We start from the raw sequence: 25675 nt of genomic DNA, 5'->3' as shown, positions 1-25675 counted from the left end.
GGTGTCTTAAAATATGCCTGATACTGGAATTAAGTAACTGTAAAGTTGGGCAACAAGAAGTCAACCTCAAAATTACAGATTCATAGAAATTATGGTTGGAAAAGACACAGTAGGTCATCCATCCAGGCCATTCCCAAAACATTACAGTTCGAGAGAGTCATGCCCTAAAAGGCTTCAGAAGCTCTCCAGTCACACTCCTGTGAAAAGAAGGAAACTTTTCATGGATTACAAAATATGTAAGCTCCTGCATTTTCAGCAGATTTTATCAACAATTTGTATTCATCAAATCCTACAATAATTTAGGCCAGAATTAAGACAAGCAGGCCATCCAGTCCAAGGTCCTGCTCAAAAGCAAGGTCAGCACTGCTTTCAGATCAGGTTGCCCAAGACTGCCTTCTCCGGGACTGGTAATGGATGGCCAATGTATCCACACACAGATAGCTCTGCCTATCCAAGAGAGTAGCAAGCTTTCCTATACAAAATGCAGTCACCAAAGCCTGACCATCAGCTTTACATAGGCCATGAGAACTTTGTGAAATGCAGTTCCCTAACACACATTACAAAATCTTTTTATATGCAGAAAGATCAAGAGCCATTCACAAGGAATAAAACAAAAAAATAAGCTTGGAACGAAGCCCCTCTTCCCCGTTCCAACGGTTAGGAGGAGAAGGAATGTTGTAAGCCCACCAGAAATCCTGGTATTCTTCATCTCCAAAAGGAAAAAGTGGTAAAAACATCAAATAGTGGATTAAGAAGGATTCTTCATTCACTTAAATGTTTACCTCTGGTTAGTGAGAATTCAAATTTATCCCGACCTGATCTATTACTTGATAAACCAAATATAAATTTTATGATCAATTTATCTTTGTATGTATCTGTAAAGACAACTAATTTGCCAGGTACATTCAACTGGATGCTATATTACTTGGCCTCTAATTTTCAGTATGTAACTAACTTGCAGAATTTTGCACATCTTAAAGGCACAACTTCTAGAGCATATCGCCATTTATTTTGTCAGAACAGCATGTGTGGAGCTGGCTGAGGGTGGGGATGCTGCATTTGTATTTCTGGCAAAGACAGTTGGTGGTTTAACCCCTACCTATGACAACCTATCAGTTTTATATGCAAGTTTATGCTTAATAAATTACTCATTCAACGTGTTCAATCAATTAACTGTTTCTTAGCAGACATAACATAGACTGCATTATTTGAAGAATAAATCTTTGGCTGAAACTGCAGGCTCCAAAAAGCCTATCCAAGATTAGTATGAGATGTATTAAAAAAAAATAGTAGTCATTTTGAAAGCATATATACTGGCAATACCTCTGTGATAAAGAGCAGAACAGATGATAAATCTGTATCACAAAGTTCTAGCCAGCTCACATGGACTTTTCCTCATGGATCTTCAGCCAAGCCTCCAAGCACCTTTTAGCAATTTTAAAACAGGAATAAAATGTCTTCTTTCTATGCAGCCAATACAGATTTTTCTCCTGATCTATACCAATTACAGCCGCAGGATAAGCATGTGGCATCTTAACAACTTACAGTACCTACTAAGTCATGAATTAGAAATGCTTGATTACACAATACACATATCCCAAAGGGTACAGAGCCCAGGACCAGACTATGAACGTATAGCATCATGGCAAATAAAATAAATTTAGAGCAGCTGTAAAATTTTCTAAAAAACTCAAACCAAAAACTTAGATTTCTCTCTTCACTCCTGCTTGAGATCTCAGCATTAAAAGTAAGCTGTTTGATAACACTTAGACCATAATCAGAGGAATACTTTTCATTTATTATGGAATCTGGTGGCACAAACAACTATATAAACATTACCAAAGATCACTGTCAAAACAAAAATTAAACAATAGCTACTGGCCAATATTTATTTTGTTTTAATTGTTTTTTTACATTGAGGAATTTAACTTCCCTTTGTAGCAGTAAGGCTAAATTCTTCTAGCATATCTGTCATGTATCAATTTCTAAAAATAGCAGCTGTAATGAGATACTGAAATGTAGGTGATTTTTCTGGGGTTTTTTTCTTCAAAAAAGAATGAAACAATATGATGCAGTAATTCTCAATCCTTCAAATAAAAATAAAATACTGAAAGGATTGAATTTTCCATTTCTTACTTCCAATTCTGTAATTTGCCTCATGGCAATATCTTGTTTGCAATGAAAAGCTTCCGCGGACTTCTTTTTATTATTAAAGCATCTGACTATACAATAAAATTGAATGCAAAAATTTCCTACAAAGATACCATGATCCATGTAGCTAACATTCAGTTAGTGCTTTGTTATTTAATGAATGGAGTTCACACTCTTGTTACAGAAAGGGGGTGTGTGTGTGTAAGGAAAAAAAAGAGTAATCTGGTATTCTGTATTGTTTTTTAACAGGAAAACTCTTAACAGCTCTTAAATTCCGCATTAAGTTTTCAGCATTTATCATCTGTATCTAACAAGGAAAGTATGTAATTGAGCAAAGGCTAATATCACAAGACCATGAGGACATGAGGCCAGAGGGAAATTTAGGACTGTCTCTCAATTTGGAAAATTAGACTGCATTAGTAATTACAACAAACATGGTCTTAAAAAGAAAAAAAATCTTTGAAGAAACAAAATTTACTCAGAGATACTTTAAATTCTTCGGCTATTAAGAAATATGCTACTTCAAGTGGAGTGCTTATTAATTGGATAAGCTATTATTTTTTAATGAGGTATCTGTGAGAATTCTGGGTAGAACCAAAGGTAAGCATTAGGAAGATCTTTTAAGAAGAAATAGAAATACAAGCTTTTTATAATTTCCGAGAATGAAATGCCCTAATAAACCTGGAAATTCAGTTTTACGTTTTCTACTTTTAGAAAGGGGGTGGGGTGTATGGTCTCAACTTTTGGTTTGGGTTGTTCGGGGGGTGGGTGGGGGTGGGCCTTTTTAACCAAAATGAAAGACAAACACAATTTCAAAGTTTTAAGAAAAATTAGAAGATTAACTAATATGGAAAGTATAATTTAATACTTGAACCAATCAACTGTTGCCAAAAGTATACAGCATCCACATCTCTATATTAAGAGATGTAAATGTTGATTTTATACTATATCAGAAAAAAGAAAGGTTACTTTTTTTTTTCTTGAAGCAGAGCATCTAAATCCCTGTAGGCATACAAACTTATGTCTGTCTGTACATGCCAACTGTTAAAACAAGATGGTTAGATGACGGAACTAAGAACCTGCAACATCTAAGACGCAAAGCTTAGATTGAAACAAGTTATTTCACTTCTTTACTCAACTGCCCTTTTATCTTCCAATCAGGCAATACCACCCCATACAAAGTTGTTCAAGGGCTGTACTCCCTACCCCTATCATTAGATACTGAAAGTTAGGCAACACAAAAATGCCAATGTTCTCCATCATATGGATCATATTATCATCTCGAAGGTACTGAACTGACATGAGAAAAAAAAAAATCCCTGAAATTCCACAAAAATAGGTATTAAGATAATCTGCAAAAATCAATTCCACAAAGATTGTGTTGTAGAACTTGTAGGTCCTTTTCCTCAGCATACAGTTTGGGGTTTTTTTAAACAGTGCTTAAAAAAGGAAAAAGCAATAATAAATAAATAAATAACGTGCAAATTCCAAGTCCATTTCACTTCTGTAGATCAGACACAGCTTCACAAAAAAGAAAGTGCAGGTTCCATGTTTACCTACAAGCAGAATAAGGGCTCTGATAGCTCCCACAGAGAAGGCAGGTACTGGTTTTCAAATTCGTTTAAGACAAAGGAGTGGGAAAAACCCCACCACAGCCTCACATGGAAAATGCATTCAAGAACTGGCAATTCCTATTATATCCTAGAAGAAAGTAACATCAGAAAACCAGCAAAACGATGTTCTGTGAAATCTGATCCCTGAAGAGCTAATAAGAAAAGTATTTGTAAAAGGTATGATACACTGAAGTAATTTAGAATAGTATTCTGTGAGTGACAACATATGAATATAGACTGTATGCAAAAGAAATTACTAGTGGGGGGAAAAAAGGGCTTAATATTAGATAGATACTGCCTACCTTTCACTCACTGTTCTACGTACATGTAAAATCACCAAATACATGGTGAGCATTTATATACAGGAAAGGAATAATATGTATCAGGAGAGACGTGCTTTCTCCTAGATCAGTAAAATGGTGTGAAGCCTAGGCCAACGTCTAAAATACTACTCTGCTTGTGATTCAGAAATAATCGCTGAGGTTGACTTTAGAGTATTTCCTGAGATAGAGATCTACCACATGCATGTACCAGTTTTGTCTCTCTACCAGACCACAACCCATGAACCACATGGGGATTCCATGTGTAACCGTTAAGTACTCAGAGGATAGCATCATTCAGAAGAAAAGACTTTGCAAGTATCACAGTGGTACTTTTAGCACATATTTTCAATTGAAAGGCTCTAGACAGAAAAGGTCTGTATACTTTGCCTTCCAAATGTCTTTATCACTGAAATCTTTCTATGGTCGGGGAAAAAAAAAAAAAAAAAAAAAAAAAAAAAAAAAAACACACCAAAAAAACCCCAAAACCCTATTACCTCTAATAAGACAAATATGGAATTAATTCCAGAGGCTTACCTATTGACATGAGTAATTATATTTTACATATATACATATCTATGTGTGTATATATATACATCTATAATTACACATGTATTTCTTAATTGAGGATCTTTTTTATATTTTTGCCCGTGATTCTTTGTCAGCTTCTCCCAACTTCAAGAATTTCCCACTTAGAAAATACCAACTTTTTCACTCTTGAAAGTCAAAGATGAGTTCAAATAAAACCTTATCATCTAAAGTATATTACAATATTATTCAGCTTCTTTCTTTGCCTCCAGAATCTACAGAAACTTTTTCAAGAGTTAATTCTAACAGCTTCAGTAACTCAAGTTTTTATAGAAAATTCTTCTGAGGTCTCCAGCCTTCACCATAATTGGTTTCTTGGGACCAGAACATGCAAAGACTAGGGTTGGTTTTACTATGAAAATAAAGAATCATGCAGTTAAACTTTCAAATTTCTGTAATGTCCCTCTATAAGCTTTCTCTATCACAAATACATTTTTACTTCAAAAGCCACGCACTTCTACAACGTGTACCTGAACTTCTGCGAGAAGTCTGACAAAGCTGATACAATCAACACGTGTGCTTTCTGAAGGAAAAACCTCTCCCCTCACCAAGCCTTCTCCCCATCTGCCCCTCAAAAAAACCCAGAACGCAGCATGAATTAAACTGGAATTAAAACTTTGTTACACATAGCTAGGCAATACAATGTACCTGTAATTAATCAACACCAAGTGCAGATCAACAATCTCTGTAACCGTGATTCAATTTAATGCTAATCAGAAACCCTGGAAATTAGTTTGTATTCTACAAAAAGAGTTAAGAACAGTATGATTAGTTATCTACAAACTAGGTCACAAAGATCAGACACCAATGGTCCTGCACATGCCTGAGCAAAAGTGACCACAGTAGGCTAAAAATTCTCATACTTAAAGTATACTACTTCTACTATAAACAGTCCTCTAAAAGATAGAGGCAGGCTGTTCTCAGAGTTGCACAGGGAGATTAGGACAAGATCCACAGGACAGAAGTCAGAATAGTGAAAATTCTGACCAGATATTGGAACAAGCTCCCACAGACATGGTGCGGTTTTCATCCCTGAAGATATTCAGAACTCAACTGGACAGGGCTCTGAGCCATCTGCTCCAACCAGATCTTTAAGCAGAGGTTTGGACTAGAAAACCTCCACATGTCCCTTCCATGCATGGTCTTTTTTGTTTTGCACGCAGTTTTATCCAGAGTAGTATAGTAAAAAAAAAAACAACAACCAACCAACAACCAAAGAACTTCAGAATCATAGTAGCAGAGGCAGTAAAAAAAGGTGAATCCACATTCAAGATTGTTCTCCAGTTGAACTGTACTAATAACTACCAATCTGTCGAGGATTATTTTAGGACTGGGTTTGCTAATGACAAATGAACCAACTTCAAGAGATCAGCATGGAAGAGAAAGAGCACCTCTAGAAATCTTCACTGTTGTAGAAGGGACAAAAGTAGCAAAAACCTAAAAAATATTTTCATCGTGAGTTCAAAGAAAAAAGGTCTTACATATATCTCTGAACTCAGAGGTGTTTCTTGAAGAAGGCTGACATGAACTTTCAGCATTAAGAAAAAAAAAATCTTTACAAGAAAAAATCGCGTGGTGATGTTTCTTCTCTAGAAGTAATAGGAAATGTTTTCAATTAACTGATTTGTTCAAAACTGCCCGTAAAAATTATTAAATTGCACGATCTGTCTGTGAATATGGCAGGACATCTACAAACAGCAATTATTTTTTTCAAAAAGAAAAAAGTCTAACGTTTCATAATGAATGAATGGTGAATGAATGGCTTTTTGAGCCAGGTTTAGTAGCCTCAGTCTGCACCTTCCTCTTGGCCTTGATACATACAATGTTCTGCTATTTAGTGCTTTTCTCTCAAGAGGAAAGCTGGGTATCAGTTCCAGACAGTTCATGCAACTGGACACTCCAACTGTACTTAATTTTTGTAAAGTGCATATTCATATAACACAATCTTTTTACTTAGAAGCAAAGAATTTAATGGTACAGAAGCATCCACTGTTAAGGGTTTGGGAATGTTAGGACAAACAGTGGTCTTTCTTCTATAGTCCACGTTTGATAAGAAATGGAAGGTTTAAAAGTAAAATAGAAGGGTCATAGGTATTTCAAATGCATTTCCACTTAAAATGTTAAGCTTCAAGAACTCTAACAACTGAAATACTTCTGCTTCTCCATTCTTTTCTGTTAATATCCAGTGTTCCTAAATGCAAACACTTCTTTTTACTTGCAAATCACACTGATCTGTTTTACTAGGACTTAGAAAGAGGTGTCTGTACCATGAAGGGAAAAGCCTTCAAGGAGCAAAAACCACCCAGTTCTGCCTCAAGGGAACTTTGTCACAGAGAAGGCTTGACATAGTCTTAGTAACAGAGCATCATAGCAACACAATTTAATATAACATCTCAAACAAAAACATATTTCTGAATACATGTTCATAAGGATGTGTGGTAACTTGTACAAATGTATGCCAATAAAGACAATATAAGAGTGTTCAAGTCCTTGCATACTAAGAAGGAATATATGCTTTATAAGAAAAAAAAATTATTAAAAAAAACCCAACAACGAAGAAATTGGATAATACTAGATTTTTTGCATGATGCTATGCCTAGGAAAATTTGGTGCTGAGTGAGTCACTGATTCTAAATACCAACACTAATTGCACTGGAAAAAGAAACTTTCACATTAAAAAAAAAAAAAAAGCTTAAGAATTAAGTAGGTGATTGTGATATGTAGTTAAAATGAGGCTTTTTCCCTTATTTAAAAATAAAGTAAAATAGTAAAGGTCTAAAACAGAGAAATAGTAAAGGTCCAAATATAAAGGATGCCCAGTAAAACAGATGTTAAATATTTATGAAAGAGATAACGTTTACCTTTGACTTGCGTAGACAGTTTGCAAAACCCACAAAATATCAAAAGCTTACAGAATATGATTCTATCTTTATATTAGAAAAGCTGAAAGGTGACCATGGATACATGAAAAAAAAATAAATCACTAGCACATGGTAACTCTATTATGCAAACCAGGATGTGATACCAATTATACTCAATAAAAATAAATAGTATTCCTTTATTATTATTGTATGTCTCAGATAGAAAACCTCACTATTCCAATTAATAACACTTATCCCCTCTGCTTCCTTCAAGCCCTGGAAGTACGGTTCTTCTCATAGGGACATTGTACTAATTTGAGGCAAGAAAAAGATACTAACCTATTTCTCTGACATTACATGACATTATCAAAAAGAATAAGAATAATGGCTCAAGATTTTCAACTTAGTGATTTTACATGCCTCAGCTGCTAGTCTTGAACCAAAACACTTTAACTGTAATAATATTCTTCCCCCCCCGCCCCGCCCCTAACCACCTACTGCAAATTCAGATACTATGAATGTTTAATCCAAAGACTGAAATAAAACATGACTGGTCATTTAAAAAAAAATTAATCCTTTGTTTTACAAGCTCTGGATATACTGTTTGAAGCAGAAAAGACCAGGCATTAGTCCTCCCACACAGAAAGAATGCATAATCATTGCACTTTTTTCTCCCTTTACTAATACTTGAAAAGAAGACTTGATGACTTTTCGTTTACACATCAAGCAGGTGAATTCGATTTTTCATACTCTCCTAAAGAGAAGGTTCAATTCACAGAGAAGCAACTCAACATGAGATTTTAAGTTCATTTTCATATGACTCTTCTGAAGCAAACCGGAAAGGTTTCACATTGTCTAACCCAACCCTTAAACAAGTAAAATAAAAATGCTGATTTGCCTTCCAACAGAAAACATTGCTGCCAGAATGTCTGTGCATATGTTATCTTTCCTTTTTACTTCATTTTGGTCTACTCATAAGCATGTAGCACAACTCTTACATCATGTGACCTTTGAACAATGGGATATTATCATAATTGTATGTTCTCCGTTGCAACCAAGAAAAATATATTTACTTCTCAAAGAAGAGGTTGATTGCCAGTGATGCCTTTGTAATACAACAAGGAAGCTGAAGCAGAGATCACAGATCAGGAAAAGGTTGATTGCCAGTGATGCCTTTGTAATACAACAAGGAAGCTGAAGCAGAGATCACAGATCAGGCCAGAATGAAAACGGGACTAGGGCTCAACACCAAAGTGTTTTTCAGTCAGAATACAATGCTTTTACTTAATTTCTTTCTCCAAGTTGATTTTTTTATACCAACTATGCATTTCTGGAATACTCTTCTCTAGTCCCAAAGCTTTTCACAGAGCTGGGTAGGCACTAACACGCCCATTTCACACAGAAGACCACATTTTCTAAGAGGTCCCATATCCAGGAAGTTAACAGGACATTGAAGTAATTCAAGCACCCTATACATGATAAGGGCACTGATATCAAGAACATTACTCACCAGTTAACAATTAAGCAAAAATTATTTGTCATTCAAGAGGAGGTAAACTCCCCCTGCCCCCAAATAAACAGAGAACAAAATACCAGCCAGATCCTCCACCCATCCTATAATCCATACAATTTTGTCTCCTTGCCCAGCTAGCCTAGGCAGGGAGCATGCCAGGCATGACCTGCAAGCACAAATCCAACGATTTTCTTTTCAACTATCTGCACAACTCCTCCTCAATTCTATTAGCAGATAAAATATCATCATATAATTACATACATATAATGCTTAGCAAGCAGATCCTTCCAGAAATAGAAACACCCCCGCTCCTTATGTTCTGCTGTGCCATTAAGCAGACACTGATCACCTTCACAGTGCCTCTGCCTTCTACGGTACTTCTCTTCACAGCAATGATGGCATTGATGGCAACGTGGTATTACAGGAGTAAGGATATCCACCCCCGTATTCCACTAGCATGCACACAGAGAAACCAGGTAATTCATAAAACATACGCTGCCTCACAGCTGCGACAAAGAATAAACTGGATGCACAAAGTTTATGAAGTACAGGAAATACATGTTGACACACCTCTGCTCATGAGGAGCATTTTGAATTGGTCACACTCTACATTTTCCCAATATAATGGAAACTAACTGTTCTTTCTGCCCTTTGTTAAACTGGAAATAAATGCGTATGCAACAGATGCTAATCCTAAAGTATAAAACTACCATGCATGTAGAACACATATACAAGAACAAAATAACAAACTGTAGCATACATTTATTTATTTATATATGTATATAGTGAACTTGTATATAATATACTTGAGAATTCATGGAATTATTTAAGTTAACAAGGATCTTACATATTCACAGAACTAACAGCTTTTGAAACCGGCACTGTTTAAAGAGAACTACTGAAATTTATCCATAAATTACTATGCAGAAGTGATCCCTTCTGGCAACACTGAGAAAAAAAGCAGAACATTCAGGTTCAAAAGCATAAACTATGTGGAGTGGTATCTTTTAACGACATAAATTGCTGGGCAATTACATAGTCTTTAGTCAGCAGAATTCCCAATGAAGCCAAGTTCTGCTTGACTTAAAGTCAGCAAGAAAAAGCTTGAATATTTGAAGAATAATGATTAATATGCTATGCTTACACAATAATAACAAAAAAATCAATGCATTTAACAATTAAAAGTTTCAGGTAATTGCCATAATTTCCTGTAGAAAATTTAAGAAAAAATTTTATGTGAGTGGACAACTTCAGGTAATCCAGTCATTTTCTATAATATCAGATTGCTAAAAATAATATTAACAGAAAAATCACAAGTTTTTTCCTTCATTTATGCATAATACGTTAGGCTTTTTCTATAATCAAACCACTATTTTCCCAGGACAACTATTGCTGAGTGCACAACTTACACAAAAAATTGTTATATAAAACATTTCACAAAATAAGAACAAAGAAAATCTTTTTTTAAATCAAAAATGCCAAAATAATTTAAAGGAATTCAAGCCTAGTGCATTTAATGAGAGCAGCTCAGAAATCAGCCTGGCTGGCTGTCACCAGGATACTGAACAGGAGGTGCAGTTGCCAGAAGACTATAACTAAATTCAGCTCTACAAACTACTGGTCTTCCTTCACCCTTCCCTCACTTTTTTATTTAGCGTGTGGTTCTATAACTCAAATCTAGTGGAGGAACCAGGATTGCATTAATAAAACAAAAACTACACAGTAGCCCCTCCTGTAACAAAGATACTGCCAGTGTTTATCCTTCATTGGTTTTACTAATTCCAGATGCTCCATAGTCATTTATAGTTAAACCAGGTTAAATAGATGTGTGCAATTTTCCATGTGATCCAATGTTGAGATACAATTGAATAATCTTTTATTTTTAAAATAAAAACTTATTTATTTTCTAGACTCCTAAACTAGACACTGTAATCAGATGACAGTGTATGTTACACTATGAGGAAATCTGAACAATTTAAGCATAGCTGCTACCTGAAGTCAACCATTTAAAATAAAAATGTGTATGTTTTGCAACAACTTTGTTAACCTTTTTCTTTTTTTTCTTTTTTCTTTTTTTTTTTAAAGAGAAATGATTCAGGTATATTAGAAAGATAATCACTTCATTTCCAAGTGTGTTGTCTACATATACCATGCAGACCACCAGTAATATAAAAAGAATTCAAGTCACTTTATTTTTGAGCATTCTTGCTAAGTGTTCTTCACTGAGCCCTGACATGCATCTATTTTACTACGTGTCTTTAATACAGTTCATATCACAATAACTGGATCAATTAGCTTCCTAAATCCTTCTTAAACACACACTGGAATACATTAAGGCAATCCAGCAGGTCAGTATCTTTACCCTTGTAAAAACATTTTGAAACCTTTTAAGTTCACTTTCTAACAGTATTACCTTGGCCCCATTCAAACGCATGAAAAAGGTGGTTTACTTTTAAAACTGTGCACTGGAAATATTAAGGATTTATATTATGTATTTTTTGCTTGCTACAATGTAAAAAAAACAACAACAACGACAAAAAAAAAACCACCAAAACAACAAAACCCAAAAAACAACAAAACAAAACCAAAAAGCAACTCATAACTTTGCTCAGCTGTGCACACAGCAGTATTGCTCTTTCAACTCCAACAAAGGGTAGGTCAGGCCTCTTCATAAACATTAAAGGCAGATCATGCACGCAATTATAAGGATAACTCCACCAAATCTCAAATACCTTCAATACTGATAGATAGCTGTAGCACACATTTTTGTAAGCATTCATTAACTAGAAAAAAAGTATTCACAAAAACCCTAAAGCAAATAGTATTTTCTATCTTCCAATAATAAAATTAATCTGATTCTGGAGTACCAATATTTCATTTTATCATTCATCATATTGTAATTAGTATTAAATTTCTTTATGAAACATTTTTAAGGAAACTGTAACTTTTAAACAAAAATGGTTTTAAATTCAACCTCTGAGACTCTTTCCACAGTCATTTTACAATGTTACTATACATTAGTGCTAATCAAGTGTGCAAAAACTTGCCCGTAAAAAAAAAAAAGTAAACTGTTTATAAAGTTTCCCATGTAACAGAAAGAAACATGAGAAAAACTGGAGAGCCCACCAGCAGAACATATCACAGGTCACAAGACCTCACTGAAAGCCAGCAAACTAAGTACAACTTTACTTCATTCTATACTTGATCAGGCCAAGATGCTGTTAATTTCACTCCTGCAGCTTGTAAACTAAAAGCAGGTCAACTGTGGCATGTGTATCACATGGAAACCTTTTAGAAGCACTGCATTATTTCAGAAGTTGCACTCCATGGAAAGTCCTTTTAAAAGCTTAACTGGCAAGTGTATGCTAAAATATTTTGTTTTCCATCTAAAACTACACTTAAATTCCAATCCTCAGAGACAGGATTTCCAGTTTATTTCTCTCTATACACACACACTAAACTCAAGAATTGTAACATAGGAAAGTGTTTTAAGTTTTGAAAAAAGAGTAAGCCTAGTGCAAAGGAGTTGACTGCAGGTCTCTTCAGAAATTAAAAGCTAAAAATAAAAAAATCACTGTCTTGTGTTTTGCGATAAATAAAAGATATTTAAGTGAAAATGTAGGTATTCACTTAATACCTACGTATTTTATAAATGTATAAAATTAAAGCATATTAAAAGAAATTCTAGTATAAAAGTATACTAAAAAAATCAAAGTAATGCCATTCCAATCTTTCTTTCAAGCCCACCTCAAGATAAATGAAATCAATTCTAGCACTGTGTTCTGGCAAACAAGGAAAAATTCAACTGTAAAGAACTACAAGACCAAGTTTTGCAGCAGTACACCGAATATCAAATAGCTTTTATGTACATTCACTTTATTCAGAAAGTTAAAAGAGACATGGTATAAAGCTACAATTATTTAGCACATTTAGCAGTTATTTAGTATAATTATTTACTTACAAGCAAAACAGGACTTCAGAATCTAGAGCATGTACAGAAAGCACTGTATGCAACACAACGTTTACCTGGTACTAGATGACAGGTTTCAAACAGATCAAACTCTATAATCAATGTTTTCCTAATTACTTTTTATATGTACTTATCGGTGTCTCCTATTCTATGAAGACTTCAACTGTAATTAAAATAAGGAAAGACTTTTTTTTTTCTTATTCTTCTCCTTACAATTTGCTCTATTCAAAACTAATTTGCAGCCAAATAATTCTTCTGATTAAAAGTAAACTCTTGCATTGGCAGCATGTTTCACAACTTTCTTATTTATCATTCCCTGCAAGAAATTACATTGTAACAAAAACTAAAGCAAATACAATAAAGAACAAGCACAACGTATTAGTCATCAACTGACTTCTTTGGCTCTGAAACGTGAAAATAAACATTCCATAGAACCTCTAACAAAAAACAAAGAGGACTGGCTTAAGAGGGAATTTAGTATTTGTCTTTACTTGTAAAGGGCATCTATACCTGTTTACATAGACACCACAATATTTCAAAAGTATAGTTAGTATGGACTTTAAATCAATATTCAAAGCACTTCAGTTTTGTACCTTAATCTAAGTTTGCCATTACTACTGCAAATTGTGCTAAGGACTCATTGTCACATTCACTAAATAACCTCTCAGAGCAAACTGTTTCAGAGGTTTTTCAGAAATATTAACAGGAAAGCACAGCCAGTGCTATTTTCCTTTGTATAAAAAGCTACCTTTTTGATAGCCTGGAAGAGAAAAGAATTGACTAGCAATGAATAGGTACTATTTTCATGTGCCCTATTTGAAGTTCAGATTCATTTGGTCCCTCATCTACAACAACCTAGCATCACAAAACCATTTCTAAACCTCTGGAAGTTTGGGATTTTGAACCTTCAAACTTTACCTGCAGCCTAGCTCAGTGTAATCTACTACTTTACTACCTATTCTCTCACACGCATTAATTCTCACAGATAATACTTACTTAACATCCAAATCCACTTACTTCTCTGATCTAGTTGGCACTCTGAATATAAAATTCACCAACTATTACATCAAGGGATGGCTTATAGCAAACAATCAGAACTGTTCATCTATTCAACACCTACAAAATTTATTTATCACTCAGTAACAGTGTCTTTTAAATATAAGCTACACTTACATCAAGGAATGGCTTTCATGTGCCTTTCAATGGACTGAGATCAGACACAAACACCTGTAGGAAGTAGATAGCAAAGCACAACAAACAGTAACTTCAATTAGTTATACTGTTCTTCACAGCCCATATGTTGCAGATACCATCACAATGAGAAGCATATTAGATCAGCAAACTTTTAGTCCCTTCCTCTTACTGCAGGGGCCAGCAGTCAGAAAAATAACACTCACAAATTCAGCCTGAATACACAGAAAGAAAAACAGAAAAGAAGTTTGCTCCTTGGACAAATTTCTCAGAAGAGAAGAACATGAAAAAAAAGTTGTAATTGCAGCAGTGATACTACCTGTTGACCAACGACCTGTGTCCAGGCTTAACTGCAGCCTAATACCCAACAAAATCTGCTGCCTGGCTTAGCACAAATTAACTGAAGACGCTGACAGTCCCTTGCACAAACTAACAGGAAATTGCTGTAGAGAAATAGAGCATGCCATGCAAACAAAAGTGTTAGATGAACCACTCAATTTTATTTCTATTTTATTTTTATGTCATCCCCCCCAGCTTAGGTCAATAGTTACCTATTTCTACCATATACAGTTTCATTTTATTTTCCTATTAGGCCTATGAATTCAGTCAATGAATTCAGATTCCTAGGTTTTATCCATTATAGCAAAACCATATGTAGAAGATTAGGATTGTTTTCTGACAGCTTCTTTTCCAACTAACTTTACACCCCAATAGAAAACAGAAGTCTAAGCAATGTACCACTGCAACAAAGACTGGTTTTATCTTGAATTATTTCATTTTAATATAATCCCCAGGGAGGAAGATAAAAATTTGCTTATGAAATTATGTTTTTAAGGCTTGTAACACATTGTTACAGAGAATCCCTTCATACTTTGTATATTGAGTTCAAATTTTTTAATGAGTTGCTGCAATGGATTGTTAGTTCCTGCTTCTCAGATGAAAGGGGTCTGTTCGTTTATTTTAAACAATAAACTACTTTCAGAGCTAGGTTAACCAACCTGTTTCACTCAGCATTTAAATGGTTTAGGGGATTATGTAAACTTTTCACAACCGGCTTAAGAAAGCAGCTACCACTAACCAAAACTGAAGTCTGCTGCTGCTTAAGGAATAAGACACATCTCAAAGGGGCATCAATTGTCCTCAGTTTTCTCTGGTCAGAGAAAACCACGCAATGTATTTCTTCCCTCATGTCTCAAGATGTCTGCAGACACACAATCTTTATCTTACAAAAAAAAATAATTACAAAAAAACACCAAACACCACCATCTTCCTTTTGTTAGCAGTTTCAGTTGCTTTTGTATTTTAAGTCCTACATTAGGTGTGGCTTGAATTCTTAACCAAAAATACACACAAAAAGACATCAAAAATACAAAGTCTTATTCCCAGCTGCTATTATCATTTCCATCCAATTAAACGTGTACCCAGCTCTGACATCCTGGCCATAAAGAAATGAATACCCTAAATAACACCCTAAAAAAAGAAAAAAGCAAAAAAAAATCACCCAAAGATAAAGAACATTGAACAGCCAGTCCTGAAGTTTTACATTTATCTTACAGCTACTGATAAAGCAGCAGTTTGATCTTAACACAAATGGAAATCATAGGTGTGTATGACCTGGCTAGCTCCCCAGCTCATTTCACACAAAATTATTTGTCCACCAACAAGTTGGACTGAACGGACCACCGATGTTGAGGTGATAAGATTCTGGACCCCCATCACTATCCCCCCAAGGAATTCTGATCTGCCCTACCCTCATCCCTTAAGAAGGACATTATAAACATTTTTAGTAAAAAACATACAAGCTGCAACACTTCTAGAAAGCTTCAGATGGACATCAAATAAAAATCAGTGGTTTGTGCTAACAGATCAGAAATGCATGTAGTCTGTTTTGCCTTTTTCTTTATTAATAAGGAACTGTACATTAATTATCACTTACAGATTTTGACTTAAAAAATAGTAAGCTTTTACTACTGAAGATACTTTCTAAAGCCACCACTGTCTTACCAAACACTTCTCTCTAAAGTCAGTCTGCAATTCCTCTAGAAGTAAGGCACAGGAAGTTTTTTTCTACAAATTATTTTTTTTAAACAGGACTGTCACTGGCCACAAGCTCCTGCAACTCACTGATTACATCCTTTCCATTTTCTTACTACTACTCAGACAGTAATTGCAAATCGAATGTGGAAAAGGAATGAAAACTTAGAAAACAAAGACTATTAGAAAGACTTAAGTCCCTTAAGTTATTTTTCAGAACAGGATCTGCACACACACAATGATGACATGATCCTACTAATGCTTTTCCATACCTCCACAGTCTGTTAAACAGAAACAGTCCATATCCTGTGCCTTTCTAACATGAGTGGTCCTGTAAGTTCTAATGAGTTTGTCAATTGGCAAATTACTTTTAAATTATTTACATTTAGCTTTATAAATAAACATTTTAAAAAATAAAAAAATGTTTAAATTTGTTGGGTTCACATTTCATTAATTCATCATTAGTAACATTAATGATACATAAAAACTTCAGCAAAGCATACTGGAAACAGTGATGATCAGTACAAATTCTGTAATAACAAACTGAAACTCACCAGACTCTCAGGGACCAACCACTAACTGTGGGACTCCACAACCCATTTCTAAAAGGGAGTCAGCCCACCTCAGAATGAATGTGTCTGAAAAAAAAAAAAATTAAATACATTCTGCCCCCTTCACACTTTTCCTAATGCTTTACCATAGAGCCTGAAATCAAAAGGGAAGTAGTTTATATAATCATATACTGCAGAATCACATTGCCCTGATGTTACTGCTCCCTTTAGATGATGACTTAAAGCCAGAAGAAACCCCATTTATCCATTGAAACTTCCAAAGCTTTAAGCTTTCCTCAGCATTACAGAAGATACCACATGTAAATGTGGGGACAGAGAATTCAGGAGCCCCATTCTTCATTTGTAGGAGGCACCTACATACCATAATCTTTAAGAATACACTGTGCTCAATGAAGGCACAAGGGCAATCCCTGAGCAATTCCCAGTACTTGAAAAATAGCCTTTACAGACTAACAGTAATCCTCTACAGCCAGGCTCAGAGGGCAGTTCTTGACAGAGAGATCCCCCGGACATAATGAAAAGCCCCAAACAGTACCAGGGGAATGTGGACCCCAACCTCAGCAAGGATTAATGATGAGATTTTCCCAGAAAGCAGGTACTTATTCTGGGTAAGTAACAATAGATGAAGCACCTCTAAACCTCCTCATCTTCTTACAGATTTCTCCCAGCTTCATTCAGTGTGCCCAAAAGAACATGTGCAACAGCAAGTATGTCTACAGCAGTTATTTTTTTGAAAAGTCTACAACTTAGAGCAAATATTTATCATCCATTTCAGCTCACATTTATTCAGTGCCTTCATCCACAGCTGCATCTCTTCCCCAGAGCGTTCACAGAATTGAATAGAATATTTCGCTTGGGAGGGACCTACAACTATTGTGCAGTCCAACTAGCTGACCAAAAGTTAGAGCATGTTATTAAGGGCATTATCTAAATAAATGCCTCTTAAACATCGACAGGCTTGAGAAACTAACCACCTCTCTTGGAAGCCTGTTCCAGTGCCCGGCCACCCTCTCAGCAAATAAATGCTTTCTAACATCCAGTCCAAACCCTCCCTGGCGTAACTTTGAACCATTCCCACATATCCTATCACTGGATACCAGGAAGAAGAAATCAGCACCTCCCTCTCCAGTGCCCCTCCTCAGGAAGCTGTAAAGAGCGATGAGGCCACCCCTCAGCCTCCTTTTCTCAGAACTAGCCAAGCCCAAAGTACTTGGCCACCGCTCAGAGGACATGCCTCCCAGCTCATAATATACATAATGAAGTACTGAATTTTCATTACACTTTCATACATATTTATCGTCACTTGAAACAGATTGCACATTGTGTATTTTTCTGTTTCTATTCAGATCAAAAGACTATAGCGCCTTGGCATGGTTGTGTTGTCACTTAACAGTTAAGAATGCAATACTACATAATCAGAGTACAATTCTTCAATACATACAAAAACTGAAATACAACCAATAAGCATACTCAAACATTGATATTCTCTGCAGTAATGTTCTGTGAACTGCTTTTATAGAAATAACACATCACATTAAACACCTTTTTAAGTCCCCTGTTGAAGTAAAAGCAACAGCTCTAATACATGCAGGTCTATAGCCTTGAAATTAGTAATTTTCCAACTGGAAGAATTTGGGTTTGGACGTTTTGTACCTTAACATGTGCTTGCACACCCTATATCACTTGTTTCCAATGAAAATATTTTTTAATATTGTCAGCCCTTGGTGCCAGTTTCCAACAGTATTCCATGGACTACAGGCAACCTGCTCTCCAGTACTGATTGCTTTCTCCTGTACAGTATCTGCTACAGCCTTATAATCCAGCAGGAAGATGAACAGAAGCAAAAGTCGTAATTTGAAAACAGTACTGCTACCAGAATAATTGTTTAAACTATTTTTTCCTGAAACAACCAAACAAAAATCCCCAGCCATTACTGCTGCATAGTCACCTAAAATTAGTTTGCATATGTGCACAAAAACCTGCCATCTTTTCCAGAAGGACTGCATTAAAATAAGAGAAGCAACATTCCTGGAGTGTAAAGGTGAAAGAATTGGACAAGACCCGACTTAAGTTTCACTGGACTGGGAAATTTGCCTGACTAGTTAATATAGAAGTATTACAATGCCATATTATTATCAAAAAAGGAGATTCACAAAAATTATCTAAAACATTCAAATTTGGTTTTTTGATCAAAAAAACTGCTGAACAGGTGAAAACTTTACATTCTAAAACTATTACCAGAGCTGCTGGTGGGCACCTTAAAAATCAGAATTTTATCCTCTGTAGTTTTCATTAAGTGGAGGTTTTTAAAGCCAGTGTTCCATAAACTGCCTCAGATTTTAGATATTTTTTTTTTACCAAGTTAGCACTGTAGTTTGGACATGCTTGATTTTCTTAAAACTAAAACTTAGAACTCTGCAAATTTAACAGAAGATAAATTTTATATTGACTAAAATTAGCACCTTAAACTAAAGCTATTTCTAGATTCTTCTCTGAAAGACATACAAAACCTGAATTGTGACCACTTTAACGACAAACAGAAAAAACTAATTTTGTTGCATAGGCATTATATCAGCATGAGAAACATTTTTCTTTCTGAGGATCCAAAACACATTTATATCATGTTCATTCTAGCTGTTTCAAAGGCTTGAAATGTTTACTAGACAGCACCTGTAACAATGTATCAACAGGAAATATTAGCCTTATGTACACAAAGAAAGGCAAACAGGTGCCACATCCAGCTGCTGAAAAACTGCAGAGTAAGTCTATAAAAATGTCATCCCTAAAAATCTCTTTAGGACTATTCCTATATACAAACAGGTATAAGTAAAGTAATAAATTTAATTCACTTTAATTCAAAATTCCTCTCTAATTGCTTAAAAATAAATTTATGGGTACACAATCCTGCTTCTCCAGTCATACCCTATGATGGAATTAACAGTTTTAAGCCTTGGTTTCCTCGAAAGAGTGGACAGAACCCCCAGAATTCATTTTGGTCACGCAAAAAAAATAATCTGTCAACTGAACAATGTAAAGGAAAAAAAGCATGCTACGTCACAAAACCAAAATTGTTCACATTGGTCAATTCCAAACTCTTTAGGACAAAAGAATATGAATCCTACTGTACCTCAAGAAAGCCCAGATACTATGTTATTCTGCATTAAGAAAATTACAAATCACTTAATCCCTTTCTGTAAAAACAGCACCACGCCTGGAGACTCAGGTCTGGAGAGCAGGTACCACTGCTTAAGGGGCACGAAGGAATAAAGGAAGAAGATTAAGGTTGCAATAGGCCTTATCAGAAAAGCTAGATTCAACTTCAAAATCTAAGGTAGTCATTTTTACTAACACAAGCAAGTGTTATTTCCACATAAATCTTCACGTCTTTAGAAGTGTGAGATAGACAAAATGGAAAAATATGCCCCACCTTGAATTTCTGATGCATTCTTATGATTACAAATATCAAAGTAACAAAGAAGTGCAATGTTAACAGATATTAAAATATAACATCTGAAAGTCACACTGCAACACTTCGTAAATAATCTCCCACTTACAATACATGTAAAGGTAGGTTTAGTCTGCATGACTTAAAATTTACACTATCTGCAGCCTGAAACCTCTATAGAGTGCTAGGGAAAAAGCCCTACACAAAAGAAAAAAACACAGCTGAAGAAGTATCAAGAGTCGTTTAACAAGTTTTTTCCTTCACTATTATGATCAAATTAGTTTTACATAAGCAGAAAGAACTTCTCTTGTAAGAGCATTTAAGCGTCCAAAACCGCACAAATGGACACTAGCAGATTACAAAACACATGAGTATACCACTTGCAGACTGAAACAACCACCCTGTGAACCTGAATTGACTCAAATGAACATGGGCAAGAAGGTATTGTGAACTTTATATTCAGAGTTACAAAAAAGCTTGTTTCCATCATACCGCAAACTTTTTTTCCATTTGGTGTTGCAAGCTTTCCTGGAAGTTGGTTTTCAGTATGCCAGAAGGAATCAAGCCAGCTGCTCAGATACACACCATACTTGGATGTCTTAGCAGTTCTGCATACATTTGGAGAGTGCCAGTTATTGCCCTTAGGATTGTGACCCAATTGTTCCTCTGGACCAGAAATATGCATTATAGCATTTGTATTTTGGCACCTACAAATCTATGTAGCTATCATCATCCTGAACATCAGCCTCACAGCATATAAACAGCTAACACTGTTTAGAGAACATATATTCTTTACCAGGTTCTGGCAGTAGTTGTATCACTTGGAAAGAAACGCAAAGGAGCTGGTCTAATGTTCCGTGGTGTTCAAAGACATGCAGAAAACAATCAAGGAACATGTAATTAAATGGAAAAGTACTTAAATCACATTGAGAGCTCTAGTGAGTCACTGACTGATCAGTATGTCTCAAAATCCTTGGGGAAGTTTATGTATGAACATCACAGATGTAAATGTGTCACCGGGTATACTCAGCTTTCAACCATTTCTATCTCTATGTTGAATTAAATGGAAGGAATCCTTAAACTTAATTATAGCAATGGTCAGAATAAAGAGTTGGATAAAAGCATGTCCAAAGGTGACAGACTACTTTGATGTCCACTGTCTCAATCTGGTGGGCATAAAATCCACATACCTCCTCAGATGAGCTACGATAAAACACCATCTCAGCTTTAAGGTAGAACCAGAACTTGGAGGCTGTGACGTCCCAGACTAACAGCAGAAGGCATTACTGATGATGCTATTCACAAAGACATGTTGAGGCACACAGCACAGAAGCTACTCTCCTAGCCTCCTGTGTTTGTCTTGTTTTCAAAGTACCGTAAAATAAATCTGCACCACATTATGAAGAATCTCTTTAAAAGGTTCTGAAAAAGGCTCTGGGGTTATCTACTATACCTTGAGCATCCAGGCATTACCTGTTTGAACACTGCTGCGTTTTTTTTCTTTCAAATCTTAGCAGCATAGAGTTCACTACAGTGCTCATTAACAGATATCATCTACCCTGAAAACTCTGAGAACTGTCAGCAGTCTGCTGCCTGTATTGGTGACTGAGAAACTGAGATCCCTGAAGAAAAAGCAATGAAGTACTTGAACACTACTACCAAGTTACTTAGACATTCAAGCCATGGACATGGAGGCAATCAGAACAAGTTTAAGAAACGCATGCAGAAAAGCAAAATCTGAAGAGCAGGAGAAATGAAACCAGCCAGAAAACGTTGAGAACAAAAATAGAAACAGGTGCTCAAGCACTACGACAAAACTACCCAAAGCTCCACTAAAATACTGCTGTAAGATGGCAAGAAAGGCATTCATGATGTGTAGTCGATCGGCAAAAAGAATTGCTAACATAGGAAAAGTGCTTAGAAGATAGAAGTATAGCCTCCTGAGAAGAATCAAAGCTGCAGAGAGAGTTCATCAAGGGAGTATCCCAGAGTAAGAGGTTAAGCTCAGGTGCTGAGGTATCAAGAGGATATAGTCAACCCTATTAAAAATATGAGAAGCCTCAAACCAAGATGTTCAAAGACCAGAATTACAGAATTTATAGAAACGTATAGAAAATGTTTCAGATGCCTGAAGATTCAGCTAGTTTTCCAGAAGTACTTTGACATTTATAGTAACAGATATTAGGCACACAGGCACCTCTGAAAAATCAGACTGGATATTTCACCACAACTTAAGATTCCCGACCGTGCCTGACAACTCAGCCATGCACAGCTTGGCCTCAGAAGCAGAGGAGCAGAAAAGTCGTAGCCAAGATTTCCAAACCTCTGGGCTAGAGAACTACTCACAAGGTTCTCCTTCCTGTTGACAGGGGTATCAATTTTCTGGTGCAAGGAAGGAAGGTTGCTGTGGCTCCCCTACACTACTCCTAAAACCCCCTTTCTGCAGCAACCCTTCAGGCAACCCGCTCAGCACGGCCACCGCCGCGCACGGTTACCAGTGCCGGTGGGCCACAGCGGGGGCACAGGTAGGGCTCGGCCCGGAGGCAGCACCGGGGGAGGAGTCAGGCAGACCAGGGCAGGCCTGGCACAGGCCATCACCTGAAGGCACCGCTGCCGCCAGGCTCCCCGCCGTCAGTACCAGGCCGCCGGCTCTCGCCCCGGAACCCCGGTGAAGGGAGGGCTGTGGAGCGGCTGGGCACGGCGCCTGCCGGCCCCTGCGAGGCTTACTCGGCGCAGGCGGGCAGCCGCCACAGTGGGGGGCGGGAGGCGGCTGCCCCCTTCGCTTCAGCCCGATCCGCGGCCGCCGCTGCCAGAGACCCCGCGGCCGGCGGGCCCAGCTGGCGCTCCGAGCCCGCCGCGCCTCGCTCCCGCGCCAGCAGCGCGCGCCGCCGCCCCCGCCGCGGGAAAACCGCCCCCGCGCGCGCGAGCCGGACACGCGCAGGAGCCCCGGGCAGCGCGGCCTCACCCGGATGTGGATGTCACGCCGCTCCCTCCCCCCCACCCCGCGCCGCCAGCCCGCCAGTCACGTGGTGCCCGCCCCGCACGCGCGCGTTGCGAGCCGGCCGTCGCTGATTGGGTGGCGCCGAGGGCCCGCGCGGGCGCCGCCGCCTGAGGCGGGAGGGGGCGGGAGGGGGCGAGGTACCGGTACCGGTACCGCCAGCGCCGCCTGAGGACCCCGCGCCGGGGGTACCTCGGGGAGCGGCTCCCCGGCCGCCACGGCGCCGTGCTGCGCCTTACGGGGCCAGTCACGGAAGCCCGAAGCCGCTGGAGTCACCGGCTGGCGCCCGTCTCGGAGCAGCCCCGGTCCGGGGATGCAGCCTCTTGGCCTTCGGCTCTGCAGTCAGAAGGCGGTGGTTCGCCCGCCTGCGTGGTGACCTTGGGCTCGTCGCCTCTAGCGTTGTCCTCAAACAGCAGCAGCGTGTTTAGTTAACATCAGCTGCCACCCTTCTGCGTCATCACAGAAAATGATTCAAGAACTGACTGGACAGTGAAGATCAAACCAGCTCCTGGTCTGGGCAGACGGAGGAAAGTTCCCGGGCAGCGGGTGCTGTGAGGGGCTGAGGGGACATGGCGAGCTGTGGTGACGGCTGAGGCAGAGCATCCCAGTTGTGAATGGCTTACCATAGTGTGAAGAACTGGGGAAACTTACCTGGTTGTTTTCACTACTGAACCTATTCTGTAGACAAAGCAGTTTCAGTATCTAATAGTATTTTATGAACAGTGTATTAAAAGACATAGAATGAAAAAGATTTAGCATTACAGCACTAGAACAGTACACTGCAGTAATGGTCATATTCCATACTACATGAAGAAACTGAAAACATGATGGTTTAGGCTCTATGTCCCATTACACTTGACTGCAGTGTTCCCAAAGGTGGCGCTAGAACATGAATTTATTTTGTAAATAACATATGCACCTTTATCAGTCTTTTTACATGTTATGCCGTGGATTTAAAAAAAAAAAAGGCAAGCAAGCTTGTGCCTGAACCACTATAAAAGATTAAAGTTTGATGATAGTTTCTGAAACATTCATCCTCAGCAGACAAAACCAGTAATTCTCAATGCTTTTGTTCTCTGTATTAGTTAATCTTCTACTGCAGTATTATCTCAGCTGAAGGCCATTATATAGGTCGGTCAGATGGTAGTGTTTCTTCTTTGTTGTACCAGGAGAGAAAAATATTCTTAAGAGAACCTTTTGAATATTATATATTAATATGTGGACATTCAAGAAATTCTGTAAGGTTTTAGTCAGTAGTTAATCTCATTGCTTTCTGGAATACTGAAAGTGAAAATTCACATTCTCGGGACTTCAGGAGATCCTTTCCAGAATGATGTTCAAACACACTCTCGAGCCAGGACTCCCTGCTCCTGTTTTGTCCATAAACTGAAGATTTCACTTTTTATACTATCAAGGAATTATTCTTTTGGTACAGATTAATGCAAATTTGTATTGCTCATTATTGAAGGCAGTAACCCTGACGTATGTCATGTTTATAATACACATATTCTGCTTTGCCTCTCTACAACATGTTCCTTTTCTTTTTTAGAGTTTGCCATACTGTTATTGCAGAAGGAATAAGTATATTCTGGGCAAAAAGCCAAGAAAAAGTAGCTTTTACCAAGCTAAATTAGGTAATTACATTTTCACTGTGTTTTTAAAGCACAGCTGTATCTTTTGGGTTATGAGAATTGGTATATAATAACTTTATACTTTTCTTCTTATGTAAGGGAAAATGTCCCTTCAAAATGCAGGCTTGTCTAATTAGCTCATTTTCTCTATTTTTGAAAATCAGTAAAAGTAAATGCATTGCTTACTTTAACTTTTTTTATTATTTTAGTTTTACTGAGTTTAATGGTTTATAGTGACCATTATCAGAGTCTCTTACCTTTTTTTTGTGTCAGAATTTGATAGATGAGAAAAAAAATGAAATCACTTTTGGTTTTGCACTGAAAAGATTACACTATTATTGTATCTTGATACTTTTCAATACTGTTTTAATGACAGGTAAACAGGTATCATTTAAAGGTGACATACAGTTACTCAATTTTTCTCTGTGCTGAGAAAATGATGCCACTAATGCTGTTCTCTCTGTAACTGAAAAAGACTGATAAAAATTATGCTCTGATTTTGTGAAGTGGCTGTAAGATTACAGTATCTTATGGAGTGCCTTGAAGCCTACAATCTAAACAGTCACTAATATTCTAAGACATTTTAGAGCCTGTAAAAATTGGGTATGCAACTTCTGTGTGCATGTATCGTAAACTAATACTGGTCTAGAAAACAAATTCATGAACTACTAAATGTATGTTTCCTTAATGTAAAGTGTTAAAAAATTTCTTGAAACAACATGCAGAAGTATCTTGTATTCATGTATCAGCATCACAAAAGAGGAAAGCGTCTGTAGTATACTAAAACA

At 37.2% G+C, this 25675-nt stretch overlaps 1 protein-coding gene across 4 annotated transcripts in view; it reads right to left on the bottom strand.

Moving 5' to 3' along the window:
- CCDC91 (coiled-coil domain containing 91) overlaps positions 1 to 23255 on the bottom strand; it is a 155503-nt gene extending 132248 nt beyond the window's left edge. The window contains exon 1 of one of the 4 annotated variants that reach the window (XM_037389837.1): positions 23224 to 23255. The gene's annotated coding sequence lies outside the window, so the exon portion shown is untranslated. Of the gene's footprint in view, positions 1 to 14189; positions 14265 to 22604; positions 23192 to 23223 lie in introns of those variants that run through there. The other 3 variants (XM_037389836.1, XM_037389838.1, XM_037389839.1) reach the window with 3 other exon arrangements.
- Between the last annotated feature and the right edge of the window lie 2420 nt (positions 23256 to 25675).

This window comes from Falco rusticolus, chromosome 5, assembly GCF_015220075.1.
Source record: "Falco rusticolus isolate bFalRus1 chromosome 5, bFalRus1.pri, whole genome shotgun sequence".
Taxonomy (NCBI): domain Eukaryota; kingdom Metazoa; phylum Chordata; class Aves; order Falconiformes; family Falconidae; genus Falco; species Falco rusticolus.
Note: the sequence above shows the minus strand (reverse complement) of the source record. Positions and strands in the feature narration are given on the sequence as shown.